Source organism: Alosa sapidissima, chromosome 24, assembly GCF_018492685.1.
Source record: "Alosa sapidissima isolate fAloSap1 chromosome 24, fAloSap1.pri, whole genome shotgun sequence".
NCBI lineage: Eukaryota > Metazoa > Chordata > Actinopteri > Clupeiformes > Clupeidae > Alosa > Alosa sapidissima.
Genome location: NC_055980.1, coordinates 29,475,253 through 29,493,852, shown reverse-complemented (window position 1 = coordinate 29,493,852; position 18,600 = coordinate 29,475,253). Strand labels below are relative to the sequence as shown.

The following is an 18,600-nucleotide window of genomic DNA, read 5'->3' as shown; positions in this document are numbered from 1 at the left end:
TGGACACACACACACACACACACACTTTACAGCCCTGGACACACACACACACACACACACTTTACAGCCCTGGACACACACACACACACACTTTACAGCCCTGGACACACACACACACACACACACTTTACAGCCCTGGACACACACACACACACACACTTTACAGCCCTGGACACACACACACACACACACACACTTTACAGCCCTGGACACACACACACACACTTTACAGCCCTGGACACACACACACACACACACTTTACAGCCCTGGACACACACACACACACACACACACTTTACAGCCCTGGACACACACACACACACACACACACTTTAGAGCTCTGGACACACATTTTACAAAATGTCATGCAAATAGCTTCATTGGAAGTACACATACTGAACACAATGTTGACGTGTTCAATACTTATGTCCCCCACTATGTTTCATCTGGCCCAGGGCCAATAAACACACACACATACTCACACACACACACACACACACACACAATGTTGACGTGTTCAATACTTATTTCCCCCACTATGTTTCATCTGGCCCAGGGCCAATAAACACACACACATACTCACACACATAGACATAATATACATAGACGCCGCATCGACCGCTACTCCTTACTAGCACTGACGAGATTTGGAGCCGCCATCTTGGACCGGTCATCCACTCCACTCAGTGTAATCTGTTTGGCCGGTGAGATGAGCTGTCAGCGCACTTAATTAATCATATCTCACTGAATACCGAACAGATTCTCACACGTTTTTTTTTGCTGCAAAGGTCATACATGTAGCTATGATACAGGACACATGATTTAGCGTATTTTAATATTCATAGTGGGTTTAACAGTAATAGAATATTCTGATATATGATAAAGTGACCTGACGTCCGATATCAAAACTGAGAACATAATCCATGTTTGACAGCATAGACAAAACTAGTTTGATACAAGTTTAATGAGTTAAATATAGTTCACAGTTGACAGAAAAGTTCCATCAACAGCATTATTCACAGTCCACAGAAAGGTTCCATAAACATTTAAGTGAGATCAGTGCCATTCAGACATCTGAGGGGTATTCCAAGTAGGCCTATGTGGTTTAGTGACAAACTTGGGTAAATTGACTCAGAATAAGTTGTAAACCTCCCAGTAGAAAAGCTGTATGATACAGGAAACATGGTTGTGTGTATATTCATAGTGGGCTTAACAGTAATAGAATATTCTGATATATGATATATTATAAAGTGATGACATCCAATATAAAAACTGGGAACATAACTAATCCACGTTTGACAGCATAGACAAAAACTGGTTTGATACAAGTTTTAATGAGTTAAATTTACAGAAAAAAATCCATTAACATTTTCAGTTCAGTGCCATCAAAAATAAAGTGATGAACAGACATTGGTGTGGCATAAAGGAAATGGAGTAACTGGGTTCAATATCAACAGCATTTGTTAGACAAGTTCCATAAATATTGTAAAGTGCAAGTTTGTAGGTTTGTTTCTGATCCTTAAAAAACAGACATTGGTTTGGCATAGTAAGTGTAACAGTTCATCAATTCAAGACAAAAAGGTGACTTGTCACTTGTACAGTGTCAATGGGTTCATCAACAGCATCTGTTATTTACAGTTCACAGAAAGGTTCCAGCCCCAATGAAGAGATTAAATAAAAAGGAATTAAGAAACATTTTAGAAACTGCTAAGATCAACCCGTTCATTGCAATCAGTAAATAATCAGGGAGTGTCTTCACAGGCTCAGTGAGACAGAGTTACCGTCATGCAGTTGGTTCTATGATTTCGACAACTGGTGCATGTCATTTTGTATGTTCCCACCTTGCTAAAATTGCTTGGGTACACTTTGGCTGAGAACAAAAGTGCTTCAGACAGCAGGTGGGCAAATAAGATGGCATAGTAAACTGGGTAAACTCCATAAAAGAGGACTGAGTCAACCAGACGATGGGAAAATGGGACACAGAGTGGCGAATGCAGGTGATGAAGGTGGAGCTCATAAATCAAACATTCAGTCACAGTGTAGCAGATACCCTGCAGTACTGCAATGAAGAGCTGCACCTTCCTCAGTTCCAGGGGTGTGAGGAGTTCAGTTCATTCACAGTCTTCTTGAACAAGGCAGTTGTTCTGGAGAGATACAAAATAATAAATATCTAGTATGATTTATTTCTACAATAGCCTTCTTGTGTCAGTTGTAATCTAAGTCAGTGTTATGGAATGTGACTTATCAAGTCTCAGTTCATAGCCGGGTGAACACCGAGTAAACATAGCCTAGCTAGATGGCTACGATTTTCATACAGTAATATCAAAGATTGCTCCTTCTCAGTTCTCTGGTAATATTCTATTCACAAAATACAACCAATAGTACGGTTATGTTAAATCTTACTTGTGAAAAGTAAATCCCCCGAGTATGGTCCGCCGATTTGAGAAGGAACATGCTGCACAGTGCTGTCATCTTGTGTCTTCTGCTGCAACGCAACGAGGAGTATGACCGGTCCAAGATGGCGGCCGCATTTCTTGTTGGCAGCCAATGCGGCGTCTATGTATATTATGTCTATGCTCACACACACACATACTCTCACACACACACATACTCACACACACACACACACACACACACAGTGTTGGCGTGTTCAATACTTATGTCCTCCACTATGTTTCATCTGGCCCAGGGCCAATAAACACACACATGCTCACACACACACACACACACAATGTTATGTCCCCCACTATGTTTCATCTGGCCCAGGGCCAATAAACACACACATACTCACACACACACATACTCACACACACACACTCACACACACACACTATGTTTCATCTGTTTGGTTTATGAGCAGATTGGAAAAAGTGACACAATGTGAAGAGAGAACCTAACCGCCTACCTCATCACTCTTGCTCTCTCTCTCTCTCTCTCTCTCTCTCTCTCTCTCTCTCTCTCTCTCTCTCAAATCAAATGGTGCTTTATTGGCATGAATGAGTAAAGTCACTGTTGCCAAAGCTACAAGTATAACATTTTAATAATCAACTTTACCTAAGTATTGGTATAGAGATAAAATTAAATAATGAAAGGAAAGTTAAAATAAATATATATATATATATATATATATATATAATAATGAAAGGGTAAATGGTATTAAAAGGACAGTAATAGCTTCAGCTATAGTGCTATACTGTAGGAAAAAATAGAAATAAAAAAATTTATTATTTTAAACACATTATATGCCTACACTTGTAGATACATCTACATAAATCAATTTGAGGTAAATAGCAATACCTAATATCAAACAGTATTTACATGTGCCACATACATGAAAGTTACAACTTTTCTCTTGTTTTATGGCAGGTCATAATATAATGTCCAGCTAGGCATGAACAGTTTGGTTTGTCTCTCTCTCTCTCTCCTCTCTCTCCCCTTCTCTCTCTCTCCTCCTCTTCTCTCTATCTCTCTCTCTCCTCCTCTCTCTCTCTCCTCTTCTCTCTCTCTCCCCCACTCCTTCCGTTGGTGTGGTTTCCTGTTTGTCTGTGACAGAGGAAGATGCTCAAACAGCCGTGTGTGTGTGAGTCAGAGAATATTGCTGTTTGTGTGGGGCAGAGTTTCAGTATGTATATGTGTGTGTGTGTGTGTGTGTGTACTGTATGTGTATCTGTCACCGAGTGTGTTAGGTGTGTGTGTGTGAGAGAGAGAGAGAGAAACAGAGAGAGTGTGTTGTGTGTGCACTCTCAGGTGTGTGTGTGTGAGAGAGATGGGTGGGTGTGTGTGTGTGTGTGTGAGTGAGATGTGTGAGAGTGAGATGGGTGCGTGTGTGTGAGTAAGATGGGTGTGTGTGTGAGATGGGTGCACTCAGGTGTTTGTTACATGCTTTTAGTAGAAACAGTGTTGGAAAATAGTCACTTTAATATGTTTTATTTATATAGCGCTTTAATAATCATTTCATTTATATAAAAACAGTAACGAAGAATAGGAAGAGATGGAGAGAGAGATGGAGAGAGAGAGGGAGAGAGAGAGAGAGAGAGAGAGATGGGGAGAGAGAGAGAGAGAGAGAGATGGAAAGATCAAGCACAGTGTCAATGACAATGAAGCAACGGTGTGTGTGCCTCTGGGGTGGAGGAAGTGCACGGTGTGTGGCTTGGACATGTTGCTGTGAGTGTGTGTGTGTGTGTGTGTGTTTGTGTGTTTGTTTGTGTTAGGGGAAGAGCTGCTCCAAGAAGAGGTCCATCTTTGAGAGAGAGATGGAGAGAGAGATGGAGAGAGAGAGAGAGAGAGATGGAGAGGTGTGGTGATGAAAGGATGCAGTGATGTGTGTGAGGGACAGAGCACAGAGAGGTGCAGCCAATCAGACCACACAACCATGGCTGAGGCAGCCAATGAGCAGGCAGAGGGGGGAGAGGACAGCCAATCAGGGCCCAGTGTGAGCCCATGAACAGCCAATCAGGAGACAGCGGGACTGTAGCGAGGGGTCCACAGGTGGCGATGGCTCAGAACACACACTGCTGAGCTGAGTGGAACTCACACAACACACACACTAAAACACTGCTGCTATAGGACACACACACACACACACCTGCTGGTGCTCAGACAGGCCAGGTGACTGAGAGCGGAGCGGGTTTAACGGAACCGGAGAGAACGTGGGCTGTGGCGGAACACAGGAGCAGAGCATGGTGGAACCCTGAGTTCTCTAGCATCGGCCGTGTGTGAGAGAGAACGCTGTGTGTGAGAGAGAGAGAGGAAGAAAGGTGTGTGTGTGTGTGAGAGAGGACAACTTCTGACCAAGAAGTGTGCGTCTGTCTGGACTTCACAAGCATACAGGTGAGTTAATGGAATGTGTGTGTGTGTGTGCGCGAGCATGTCTTAGTCAGCACATATGTCTGTGTTAGTGTACACGTGTGTGTGTGTGTGTGTGTGAGTGAGAGAGAACATGTCAATACACACACATCACATCTTCATCTTTCTTCTGAGGTGCTAAAACTGCTCACAAAATGGCCGCCATGCTCGGAGTGGGCAGGTAGACAGCTGCTGGCCTGGAGTGTGTGAGTGTGTGTCTGTGTTGAGTGTGTGTGTGTGTGTGTTTCTGTGCATTTCTGAGCTGCAAATACAGGAAATCCGTTTCCTGGCAAAGAGCGAGGAGTTCAGCCACAGACACTCAAGTACCATCACACACACACACACACACACACACACTTACATGCACACACACACACACACTTACATACACACACACACACACACACACACGCGCACACGCACACTTACATGCACACACACACACACACACTTACATACATGCACACCCTCTCTCTCTCTCACTTAAACACACACATTTACCTCTCTCTCTCACCTAAACACACACACACACTCACGCGCACTTACATACATGCACACCATCTCTCTCTCTCACACACACACACTTACCTCTCTCTCTCTCTCACCTAAACACACACACGCACACACACACACGCACACACACACACACACACACACACTCACACTAAGCGCAGCTCAGAGAGAAAAGCAAAGCTGAGAGTGTGTATTTAGTTCACACCCCATCAGGCCAACCCTTACACACACACACACACACACACACTGTCCATAAGTGATTTAGCACAAACGTCATCTGTCTGGTGCCTGTTAGTTCTCTGATTGACAAGAGATCACACATACTGTACATACACACTCTCTCTCACTCTCTCTCTCTCTCTCTCTCTCTCACACTCACACACACACACACACACACACACACACTCACACATACTGTACATACACACTCTCTCTCTCTCACAAGAGAGCCCAGTAGCCTCTCTCTCTCTCTCTCTCACTCACACTCACACACATCTCTTATGTCCACCACTAATAATAATAATAATAAGGTCTTAAATGTATATAACCGTTCAGCAAATCCGCGTCACGTGACAACCAATGGCAGAGGGCTGGTTGACTGGAGGGGTCTGTGTGTGTGTGTGTGTGTGTGTGTGTGTATGTGTGTGTGTGTGTGTGAGTGTATGTGTGTATGTGCTGCTGCCAGGGTTTTGTGTGTGTTAACACCCTGGCAGCTGGCTGAGTTCTGGACATATTGTAGTGTGAGTGTGTGTGTGTGAGTATGTGTGTGTGTTTCTGAGGTGGTCGAAGGCAGATTTGGTGTTTGATATGTGACTGGAATGGGTGGAATCCAAGATGAAGCTCAGGTTGCAGATTTCTGGGGATAATATTACTAATAAAAAGAAATACATTTGGCCGTGGCCTACTGGTTAGCGCTTCGGACCTGTAACCGGAGGGTTGCCGGTTCTAACCCCGACCAGTAGGCTCGGCTGAAGTGCCCTTGAGCAAGGCACCTAACCCCTCACTGCTCCCCGAGTGCTGCTGTTGTTGCAGGCAGCTCACTGCACCGGGATTAGTGTGCTTCACCTCACTGTGTGTTCACTGCGTGCTGAGTGTGTTTCACTAATTCACGGATTGGGATAAATGCAGAGACCAAATTTCCCTCACGGGATCAAAAGAGTATATATATACTTATACTTACTTATCAGGGTACTCAAAGATGTTTTAAGTAGATGTAACAGTAGCCAGCTGATCACACACACACACACACATACACACACACATACTCTCACACAGACACACACATACTCTCTCTCTCTCACACACACACACACACACACACACACACACATCACCCCCATGATCCTCACACACACACACACACACACACACACAGTTCTCACATCCATCAGAAGTAGGTTTAGGTGTTGCCTCATATACACACACACACACACACTCACACTCACACTCACACTCACACATACACACACACACACACACACACACACACTCACACATTGAAGAGGTGGAGCCCTGCTGTGGTCCTGCCTGAGACACAACAAGCCCGTTTGTCATGCAGTAGAGAGATCTTGGGCTGACGCACACACACGCACGCGCACACACACACGCACGCACTCACACGCACGCACTCACACTCACACTCACACTCATACACACTCACACACACACACACACACACACACACACACACACACACACACTCACACTCACACTCACACTCACACTCACACACACACACGTAACTGAGGGTGAGGAGGAGAGGATGGGGCTAGTTGGACTGTCTGCTGACCAGATGACCGCGTGTGCTGAAGTCCAGTTAGTCTGAAGTTCACTGTGTTTTTGTTCAGTGAGTGTGTGTGTGTGTGTGTGTGTGTGTGTTATTCTGAACTTCACTGTGTTTTTGTTCAGTATGATTGTCCAGTCCAGTCCATTTCACAATGCCGGCATTTTCTAGCTCCTGAAATGGAATGATTTGGAAACCCCATTTTAGTTTGAAAATGATGGTTTTACATTTTAATATGGACAGTCAATTCCACAAACGTTTGAAAAGATAGATAGATAGATACTTTATTGATCCCCAGGGGAAATTCAAGATGATGATGTAAATGGGAGAACGTGATGATGCACACGTTCTCTTTCTGTTTCCTTCCCTGATTGGTCAGTCTCATATCATGTGACTATTGTCGGAGGGACCCTTTAGAACCCTTTAGAACCCTTTGGAACCCTTTAGGACCCTTTAAGAAGAAACAACAAGAACTCAGCGGTGTAGTTCTCCATGAGCAGCACATTTAACCACACACACACACACATATACACACACACACACACACACACACACACACACATACAGTGGGCATCGCTTTCAAATGGCCACTTCAGTCGCGCATTACGAGGCGTGAAGCTGCGTGAAGCTTTAGTACCACTTTCAGCCACTGTGCGTCGCTCTGCCACTGTACATCGCTCTGTCAGTAGCCTGACTGCCGCCCCTTCTAAAAAAGCAGGAGGCTAGGCTACCTTTAAACGTAATTGTTACCGAGAGGAATCCCAGCCTACGAATTCAATAACAAAATAAATCGTAATTAAACATTACCTCGATTAAGGCTACTTGGGTATGGCTTAAGGCTTGACTACACGGTGGTAGCGAAAATCAAAATCTGCTTTTGATAGCCTACCGGTGCCGCTCCACAAAACGAAAAAATATCTTAATTTGCTGTCTATGTTATTGTCAGTTTTGGGGGTAACGCAACTACGCAAATCAAAACAGTGTCTTAATTTGCCCTACTTCTTGACTGCAATGTAGTCAATTGACTGCTTGACATGTCATTTTTATTTTTCTGTACAATAAACAAATACAACAAAATCATCGTTTGGGACATCGAAAACTTTTTAAAAAAACGAAAATTTTTAATAGACTACCGTCGAAGATGCTGACTTGCAAAAGCCTCGGGATAACACGTTATCTCCACTATCATCAGTCATGCCCCTTGATCAAAGTGGGGAATGAAATAAAACTTTGAGAACCACTGGCTTAACAAGTTACCTGCAGTCCAGAACACAGAATCTGTTGCAATATTCTGATGATCGGCGATGATATCGGCAAATGTTTGTTTTCCAAAGTAAGAATTTCACTTCACCATGCACCTTCGACAATGAATAGCTCATTACACTTGTTCCTGTTAAACGTAGGCCTACCTGGTATCATTACAAACATTATTCTGTGTCCTAAAACTGGCATATTTTATGGCATTGTGTCATGTAAGTTCGTTGCAAAATCTAGAGAAATGTGTGAGGTGGTCAGCGGGGGACAATTGAGACACACATTGGATTGTGTTATTACTTGAACATTCCACACTATCCACAGCTGTGGTAGGCCTATCAGGGGCAGGAGGATTACTGTTAGCGCAGACTTTATATAAAATTCTTCAACAGAAGGCCTCGAATGTTGTCTTGTTTGTGGAGCGCTTTGCTTCGCTTCTGTAATCTCGGCTTCATTGAAAATGAGGGCTTCCCTCAATGACCCTCCGGGAATAAATAAAGGTTGAATGAATGAATGAATGCCCAAAATAAAGGCCTGTGGTTTGCGCAGCCTACAGTAAATAACAGACCCGCCAGAATGTGCGTTATGATGCTTTTTTACGAGCAAGATGTTTTTGGTACCCTACGCACACTGCATGTTCTTAAATAACAATGATCATCAGTAATATTCAACCATTCATTTGGGTAAATGGGCAAGCGTGACCACCTTGATTGGCTGATGATTGTAACGCGGGCATGATTCCAAACACCTCCCTTACGATGAGGAGTGACAGGTGACAGGTCTCAGAATGCGTGCGCTACACAAGGACGGAAGATGATGAATAACTGGGGCCGTAGGCTATTCACAAAGGCTTTTATCTTACTACTAGGACCTACTACTTCTAAATCGCACTTAAAGATTTTAGCTTGGAGTTTTCTCTTAAAAGTTATTCACAAAGCCTTTTAGACAACTCCTAAACTAGGAGTGAGTCTTCGTGGCTATGGATGACGTCATTACTCATGCACGAGCTTGACTAAAGTGACCACCTTGATTGGCTGACGATTGTAACGCGGGAATTCCAAACACCTCTCTTCCGATGATGACTGACAGGTGACAGGTCGGAGAATGCGTGCGCTACACAAGTAATGTGAAGGACAGAAGATGATTAATAACTGAATAAAAAGGCCTAGCCTAAATGAATAAAGAGTAAGGCAAAACAAATAGCCTAGTAGCCTAATGAAACATAGGCCTATGGATTGATGCAGTAGCCTACCTTTGCAACATTATTAAATTAATCTGTCACCATATGCCTAGGCTACGTTTGCAAAGAGGAGAACATTTTAATTTGATTCACAATGAAACGTTACATTTCATTTATATGTTAACAATGAGTAGTTTTGGTTGTTGTTGATGGCGTTATAGCATCCCTTTTATGAATGCAAAATTGTTCCCTCGCGATTGGAAGCTCCTGTTGCACATAGGCTACGCATTTCAAAACATCGCAACGTAAAAAAAAATGCCACAAAAAAGCTGTTTATGAATAGGTCTTAGTGAGTTAGGAGTCCTCTCGACTTAAGCTGTCCCAGACTTAGGTGCTACTTTTAGGTCTAAAATGCTTCGTGAATTACTTTTTGTGAATAAATTAGGAGTCCTAAAGTTAGGAGTGAAACGCCCATTATTTTTAGGAGTTGCTCCTAAATTCGCCAGTTAGGAGCTGAATAAAATGTTTATTCAGCGCCAATACGGCCCTGAATAAAAAGGCCTAGCCTAAATGAATCAAGGCAAAACAGCCTAGTAGCCCAATGAAACATACGGATTGATGTAGTATCTTTGTAACATTATTAAATTATTCTGTTACTATGCCTACGTTTGCAAAAGAGAACATTTTAATTTGATTCACAATAATGTTACATTTAATTTACATGTTGACAATGATTAGCCTAGTTTTGGTTGTTGTTGGCGGCGTTATTGCATGTTAGTTATGCCTACAATGCAAAATTGCTTCCTTACGATTGGAAGCTGCTGTAGCTGCATGATTTCAAAACACGGCAAAATGCCGCAGGTTTGTGAATAGGTCTGTGAGTAAGGAGTCCTCTTGACTTCTTTTAAGCTGTAAGAGGTGGGAAAGTGTGATTTGTTGGAGGCAGGGCCGGATTAACTGGCCACAATTGTCTGATGGCCCCCCTTCCCCCCAGCCAACGTGAATCGGGTGGTTAGTTAATAGGCCTATCGTGAAGATTTTTCCTGCCATCTAAGGCACGAGCGCATCTGTGAGGCCAAGCCTCACCAAGTAGCCCGTTTGTTTACAACTAACATTCCATTTAATTAAACCGCTTTGTAGGCTATGCCGAAATAGTTTTCAACATTTTGAATATTATTATATATTATATATATATATATATATATATATATATATATATATATATATATTAGTATAGTAACCTAGAATAAATGCATGGGGAAAAACACTTCCCCATGACAAAGACATCGTAAAACACTGAAAGTTAATATTTTGTCACTAGCAACATATTTCTGTCCTTTGTTAAATGTATTATGTTCCAAGTAGCCTATGCGTAATTCTGCTTCATAAAGTTGAACAAATACATTTGCTTATTTCACAGAAACATATAAATAGCCAGTTAGGGTCTACAGTGCAGAGTTGGTAAGTTATGGTAGGCCAACTTGCAGTGAACATACAAACAGGGGAAATTATTTCTCTTGCAGCTGAGTAGCCTCAGGTGCGCACGTAGACATAAGGCCGAACATGCAAGCGCCAATGACTCGTGCTCTCACGGCAATCGCGCCGTTAAACTTAAATAGGTTAACATCACTCTAAATTCGCCTTCAAGCAAGGAAAACGATGATTTGAAGACATCTGTTTCGTTGGAAGGGCAAGGGGTAGCAACAGGGCAACACAGAGACAGGCCCGATGGCAGGGCTGTTATGAGAGTATTAAAATATGGGATATTCTACGGGAAAACATTAAAACGGCAAGACAGCGGGGAAAGTTAAAATACGTGATAAACACGGAAAAAGTTGGCATGCATTGTTTCGGTCCCCGTGCACAGGGATTATTTATCATACTATTAATCACATATGATTATTTGTGAAATTGTGCAAACAGGCGCAACACATTTGAAAAGGAAGGACTGGTAGCATGCAAGCTCACGGGAAAGATTGATTTAAGAACCTTATCACAGTGTGTGGCTGTGGCGCGGGCGGAAGACAGCGACAATTGGCAGGGGAGGGTCATGTCTTTTTTAACAATTCTGTCGGAGGGTCATTGAACAATTTCTAGCAGGCAAGACAGGGTCATGCAACTTGCAACTGAAGCACTCAAAATAACGAACAGTCCCTAGATTGCTGCTGGGCTATATGTCTTGGTTCATGTCTGTTAACAACTCATTGCCGTTAAACACATAGCCTATCTCGCGGTTGCACCCATTACAAACAAACATGCAATGTGAACGTCTAGGATTGGGGAGAGCACTAAATGCTCTACTGAATAAGCACGAAGTCAAACCTTTAAATGAAAAACACTCTTTAATAATCAAAAAAAAAATAAACCGCTAATGAAGTAAACTTGTGACCATCAAAAATCGTTTATCGCCTGTAACTCCGTGATAACAGGACGTAACAGGAAGGCATTTGGCTGAGCAACGGAGGTTAATATGCTCTATATTTTGTCCAAATGATGTCTGTCTATCATCGTTGCACTGGGAGAAAACCAGAATGTTTAATTTGTCCTGCGTTTCTTCTACGGCTGTAAACGGGATTCACTCGCAGTTAACCAAATATTTCTTTATTAGGGCAGGGCAGGCATATTTCTGGCTATTACATTATTTCTAAACCAGTCTGCTAAAGTCTGTAGTGAAGTCTGTGTAGGGTTTTCCAGGCTCCATTTCTTTTTACGAGACACCCTGCTCACTTGAGCCATCTACCGGTTGTTTGGGTTGTTGCAGCGTCTCACTGGAAAAATACAAATTAAAGTTGCGTGATACCGCGTGATCCCATGCGCGGACCGCGAGTGAAACTGGCCAAGTCGAAGCACTGCCCACTGTACACACACACACACATACACACACACACATACTCACACCAGAGTTTCTGCTAGAAAAAAATGGTGCCAGTCAAAGTGACCGGCAGAGGTTTAGTTTTCCGGACATTTTGATGATATGCCGGTCAAATATCCTATTATCACTTCTTAATTAGTCAAGTTGAGGAAAACTGGAGACAGGCTATGTAGCTTAAAGAATGACATAATCAGGCTGAATAGAATGCAACATGTTCATTAGCCTAACTTACGTAAACATGCCTAACAAGATCTAGCCAGTATCTATGTTTTCATGGACAGCAAGAGTCCGCTTTGTTCATTGTTTTAAAAAGGCTACGTTGTTTGCTGCTACCCACGTTATCTCCAGTGGTTCCACTGTTTAACTTGCACATAGGCGCACACACAAGAATGAGCGCTCACACCACTACCCCCTAATGCTATGCCTCTTTATTTGATAACAATACATTAAGAAATGTTTCCTATTCTGGGAAATGTTTAGTTTCTTTTTCTTTCGGTCCGCGGTTCAATGATAGACTACCGTTTAATTGTGCCGGAAATGATCCGCGGACCAGCAATCTCCTCGTCGAGGAGGCCCTAACCCTGCAGATCATAGACAGAGAACGCATAGGCCTACTGTATGCTTTGGCAGTGTCTTGGAGCGGCCGCACCCCCTGCAACTCCACTTCCAACGTCATGATTCCGACAGATACGCCCGACACTTCTGTTTTTTATCTGGTGGTGGTGGAGTTGACCGGACATCTGAGGCTTCAGACGTTACCAATTTATCATCATCCATCGCGTCTGGCCTCTGAAAAAACTTTTAAGGCTAGTCTGCCTGGGCCTGGCCATGTTTGAACCGCCTCACTCATTTGTTCGTTGTTTAACATGGACGTTTTAAGCGTGCGCTTCCTATTTGAAATGTTTCCTATTTGAAATGCAGCATAGGCTATGCGTGTTGTTTAATAGCTTTCAAATGGTAGAACCTGTACATTTAAAAACATAGCCAAAGGACGTATTGCTTTAATATAGGCTTACATTTTAAGGCTTATTCTCACATTCAGATTGCGTTAGGGGACGGGATTATTAGCCAATTTCAATCGGACAATTTGACCGGAGAGATTTAATTTTGTCAGACATTTCCTTTTTTTTCCAGCCAATGTCCAGTAATTACCAGACAATGAAAACCCTGACACACACACACACACACACACATACATACACACACACACACACATACACGCTACAACACATACATACACGCTACAACACCGAGTCATGCCACATGCAGAAGTTTTCTGATGATACTGCAATTGTGGGGTGTATCAGGAACGGGCAGTAGGGGGAGTACAGGAGCCTGGTGGAGGACTTTGTGCAATGGTGCAAACTCAATCATCTTCAACTCAACACTTCAAAGACCAAGGAGATGGTGGTGGATTTCCGCAGGTCTAAGCCCACTCTGCTACCAGTCCACATTGATGGGGTCAATGTGGAGGTGGTTAGCACCTACAAGTATCTGGCTCTCCACCTGGACAATAAACTGGACTGGTCAGCCAACACCGATGCACTCTATAAGAAAGGGCAGAGCAGGCTGTACTTACTGAGAAGGGTTTGGTCCTTCAATGTGTGCAGCAAGCTCCTCAGGATGTTCTACCAGTCTGTTGTTGCCAGCGTCCTCTTCTATGCAGTAGTGTGTTGGGGAGGAAGCACAAGGAAGAAGGATGTGGGGCGAATTGACAGGCTGGTAAGGAAAGCTGGCTCTGTAGTGGGAGCTGAACTGGAGTGTATCACTTCACTATCTGACAAAAGGACCCTGAACAAACTGATCAACATCTTGGACAATGACTGTCACCCACTCCACAGCACTATTGTTAAGCAGAAGAGCCTGATCAGCTGGAGACTTCGCTCACTGCCTTGCACAACGGACAGACTGAGAAAGTCATTTGTCCCCAGGGCCATTGAACTGTTCAATGCTTCACTTAAGGGAAGAGGAGAAATAGACTTCTCTGCATAGTCTGTCTGCCTCTTCACCCCCTCCATGTTTGGATACTGTCTATCCACTAGCCACTTTTACCACTGTCTTTATGCCTCACTGTTTTCGTGCTATATTAGCACATTAGCACATATGTATAACCCCCCCCCCTCCATGCCACAGCCGAACTGTGGCCACACTTATACCTTTTCTTAAATAGTTAAATATATAGATATATAGATATATAGACTTTATTCTTGCACTGTTGGACTTACTCATTTGCACCATCACCATGGCCACTATCACCATTGCACTACCACCATGACACTCATTCACACAGAGCACCTTAGAGCACCTTACCATACCTTACTATGCACAGAGAATCACAGGTTCAGTCCCTGCCTCAGTCATTGCAAGCGCCTCTGATTGATTAATCACCACTATGTGGATACTGTTTTTAGAATTGATTTAGATTAAGTGTTAGTTAGTATAATTTGTATTTTAGTATATTTAGCATATTCTTTATCTTCTACTGTCCTTATTGCTTAGTTGTGTTAACTTAGTTGTGTTAGTTGAGTTGCTGTTAAAGAATGTGTTTGTGTTGTCTGTATGCTGCTCAGACCTTGAATTTCCCCTGGGGATCAATAAAGTATCTATCTATCTTATCTATCTATCTATCTACACACATACACACACACACACATTAGCAGCACATTTAACATTTAACACTTTGCTTACTGCGTTCTCTTTGCTGGCAGCCTTTCAATTACATTCTACACACACACACACACACACACACACGCACACAGTGTTGGGGAGTAACATAATACATGTACTGGCGTTACGTATTCAGAATACAAATTATGAGTAACTGTATTCCGATACAGTTACAAGTTAAAAAGTTGGTATTTAGAATACAGTTACATTGTTGAAATCAACGATACTTGTCTGTTTCATAAGTTTATTCACTCTCTAAATAAATTAAGGCAACTCCATGCATTCCCAGAAGCTCCTGAAAGCAATCTATGATGACATTGTTTCCATGTTTAAATCCAAACCCCGCCAGCGTGCCTGCTATAGTTTTACTGGTCACCTTGCTATTTTATAGTTGTACTGGTCATCTTGCTATTTCTATAGTTGTACTGGTCACCTTGCTATTTTATAGTTGTACTGGTCACCTTGCTATTTTATAGTTGTACTGGTCATCTTGCTATTTCTATAGTTGTACTGGTCACCTTGCTATTTTATAGTTGTATCAGGTAGCTTGGTTGACTTTACATTCTCCTATGTGGGCCTAACACTTCAGCCGTTTGGAACAGAACACACCAGAATATGCCTGTTTAGTAAGCAGGATTTGATGGCCGCATTCCTACACTTATAAAATGCAATTCAATGCGGAAGTAATCCAAGTATTCAGAATATGTTACTCAGATTGAGTAATGTAACGGAATATGTTACAAATTACATTTGTGGGCATATATTCTGTATTCTGTAACGGAATACATTTTGAAAGTATCCTTCCCAACACACACACACACACACACACACACACACACACACAGTGAAGATGTGGCCTCACATTGGCTCCACTCAATAATCTGATTGGTTGAATTCACAGGGCAGATTTATGATTGGCTGTTGGAGTCTTACCTCGTTTAGAACCACAACCTTTAGAATCAACCCCCCCCCCCCCTCACAAGCTCAGTGCCCTTCACTGCCTTGCCCCCTCTCCCACACACACACACACATCACCATCATCAAACACAACAGCACTCTCCCACACACACATTTGCATCTCTCTCTCTCTCTCTCTCTCTTCTTCACCCCCCCTCTCTCTCTCCGTCTCTCTCTCTCTCTCTTTCACCCCCCCACTCTCTCTCTCTCTCACACACACCTCTCCCTCTCCCTCAAACACACACACAGACATCTCAATAGTCTCCATCATGCCAACCAGTAAACAGTAAACCAACCCTCCCACGTACACACACACACACACACACATCACCATCATCAAACACAACAGCACTCTTCAACACACACACATACACTCAAACATGAAAGCCACTATGTTCAGTTTCAGTTTCCACCAGATGAGTGTGTGTGTGTGTGTGTGTGTGTGTGTGTGTGTGTGTGTGTGTGTGTGTGATGAGGTAGAACATAAACAGGATGATAAGATAACAAATCCACATCAGTAATATGGACAGTAAAAGAGACTCAGTCAAAACTCCACATGAATGTACTGAGGGCCGTATAAGCACGAGGCACTGACCCTGGAAATCAGTGTGTGAGGAGAGTGTGTGTCATGGTGCAGTATGTGAGGAGAGTGTGTGTCATGGTGCAGTGTGTGAGGAGAGTGTGTGTCATGGTGCAGTGTCTGAGGAGAGTGTGTGTCATGGTGCAGTATGTGAGAGTGTGTGTCATGGTGCAGTGTGTGAGGAGAGTGTGTGTCATGGTGCAGTATGTGAGGAGAGTGTGTGTCATGGTGCAGTGTGTGAGGAGAGTGTGTGTCATGGTGCAGTGTGTGAGGAGAGTGTGTGTCATGGTGCAGTATGTATTGTGTGAGGTACAGTGGGGAGAATAAGTATTTGAACCCATGCTAAAGTTGACTAAAAAGAGGAATATAAAATAATCTGTTAGAAATTGATCTTAATGCCTAAATTTAAAAAATGAGTAAAAATCCAACCTTTAAGAAAATATGGATCCAGGATACTATGCATCCTGATAAAGGTACCTTGGCCTTTGGAATTAAAATATCCCCACATCACCACATACCCTTCACCATACCTAGAGATTTGCATGGTGTATTTTTCAGTTAGCCTATTAGCTGGTTCGATTGGCATTGAACTCAATGGACATCAAACCAGCTAATAGACTTAACAAAAAAAAAAAAAAAACACACCATGCAAATCTCTATTTATTTACGATACATTCTTCATTCACTAAAATTGGTGTTCGGGTTGGATTTTTAATAAAACAATTTTTAATTAAGGCATTAAGATCAATTTCTAACAGATTATTTTATATTCCTCTTTTTAGTCAACTTTAGCATGGGTTCAAATACTTATTCTCCCCACTGTATGTAGTGTATGAGGAGAGTGTGTGTCATGGCGCTCTATAGAGTGTGTGTCATGGAGCTCTACCAGTGTGTGTGTCATGGTGCAGTGTGTGAGGAGTGTGTGTGTCATGGTGCAGTGTGTGAGGAGTGTGTGTGTCATGGTGCAGTGTGTGAGGAGTGTGTGTGTCATGGTGCAGTGTGTGAGGAGTGTGTGTGTCATGGAGCTCTACCAGTGTGTGTGTCATGGTGCAGTGTGTGAGGAGTGTGTGTGTCATGGTGACTAGTGCAAATAAGTGCAACAGTGCTAGAGGTTAGAGTCTAGCGACCAGCATATATGCAATATGGAACATTATAAGAGCATAAAATGGACATGGTGATATAAATATTAAATATTAAAGAGCATAATGTGGACATGGTGATATAAATATTAAATATTAAAGAGCATAATGTGGACATGGTGATATAAATATTAAATATTAAAGAGCATAATGTGGACATGGTGATATAAATATTAAATATTAAAGAGCATAATGTGGACATGGTGATATAAATATTAAATATAAAAGAGCATAATGTAGACAGTGGTGGGCAGCCACTGGGCAAGTTGGGCATTGGGTAGCCACTGGGTAAGTTGGGCATTGGGCAGCCACTAGGTAAGTCACAGCTTTTCTCAGTCGCTTTGCTACATTTCTCGAATTATCCTCTACATTTGCAAAACAGTAAGCATTTCTCAAAACAATTCGTACAAATAGCAAAACACCATGGATTACCTGCAAGTACAGATAGGACAGTCAACTTGCTTAGTCAATATAACACTCTGGAGGGATGTTCTGATGTAAACTATGGCTACAGTTTTGATGACAATGATTGTAAATTGTAGGTTACACCTTAGTGTATGTGGGAGTTTGACTGCAAGAGACTGGACAAGATTCACATTTACGCTTTTACTGTTTGTACTGTCATTTGTTGCCAGACCATGTCATTGCGATACAGAAAGGAAAAGACAGCACTGCACAGCACAAAGAAAAAAAAAACAAAAGTATAAATGTGAACTCAGGACAATCTCCTCAGGGAAACTGTACACACTGCTGTAGGTGCCTACACAGTGCAGTCTTCCTGCACCTCCTGACGTTCCTGTGCAGTCTTC

At 42.7% G+C, this 18,600-nt stretch overlaps 1 protein-coding gene across 5 annotated transcripts in view; it reads left to right on the top strand.

Moving 5' to 3' along the window:
- Nucleotides 1–4,498: 4,498 nt before the first annotated feature.
- Nucleotides 4,499–18,600, top strand: part of LOC121699564 — a 54,297-nt gene continuing 40,195 nt past the window's right edge. For 2 of the 5 annotated variants that reach the window (XR_006026977.1, XM_042081822.1), the window contains exon 1: nucleotides 4,510–4,831. The gene's annotated coding sequence lies outside the window, so the exon portion shown is untranslated. Of the gene's footprint in view, nucleotides 4,832–18,600 lie in introns of all 5 variants that reach the window. The other 3 variants (XM_042081823.1, XR_006026978.1, XM_042081824.1) reach the window with 3 other exon arrangements.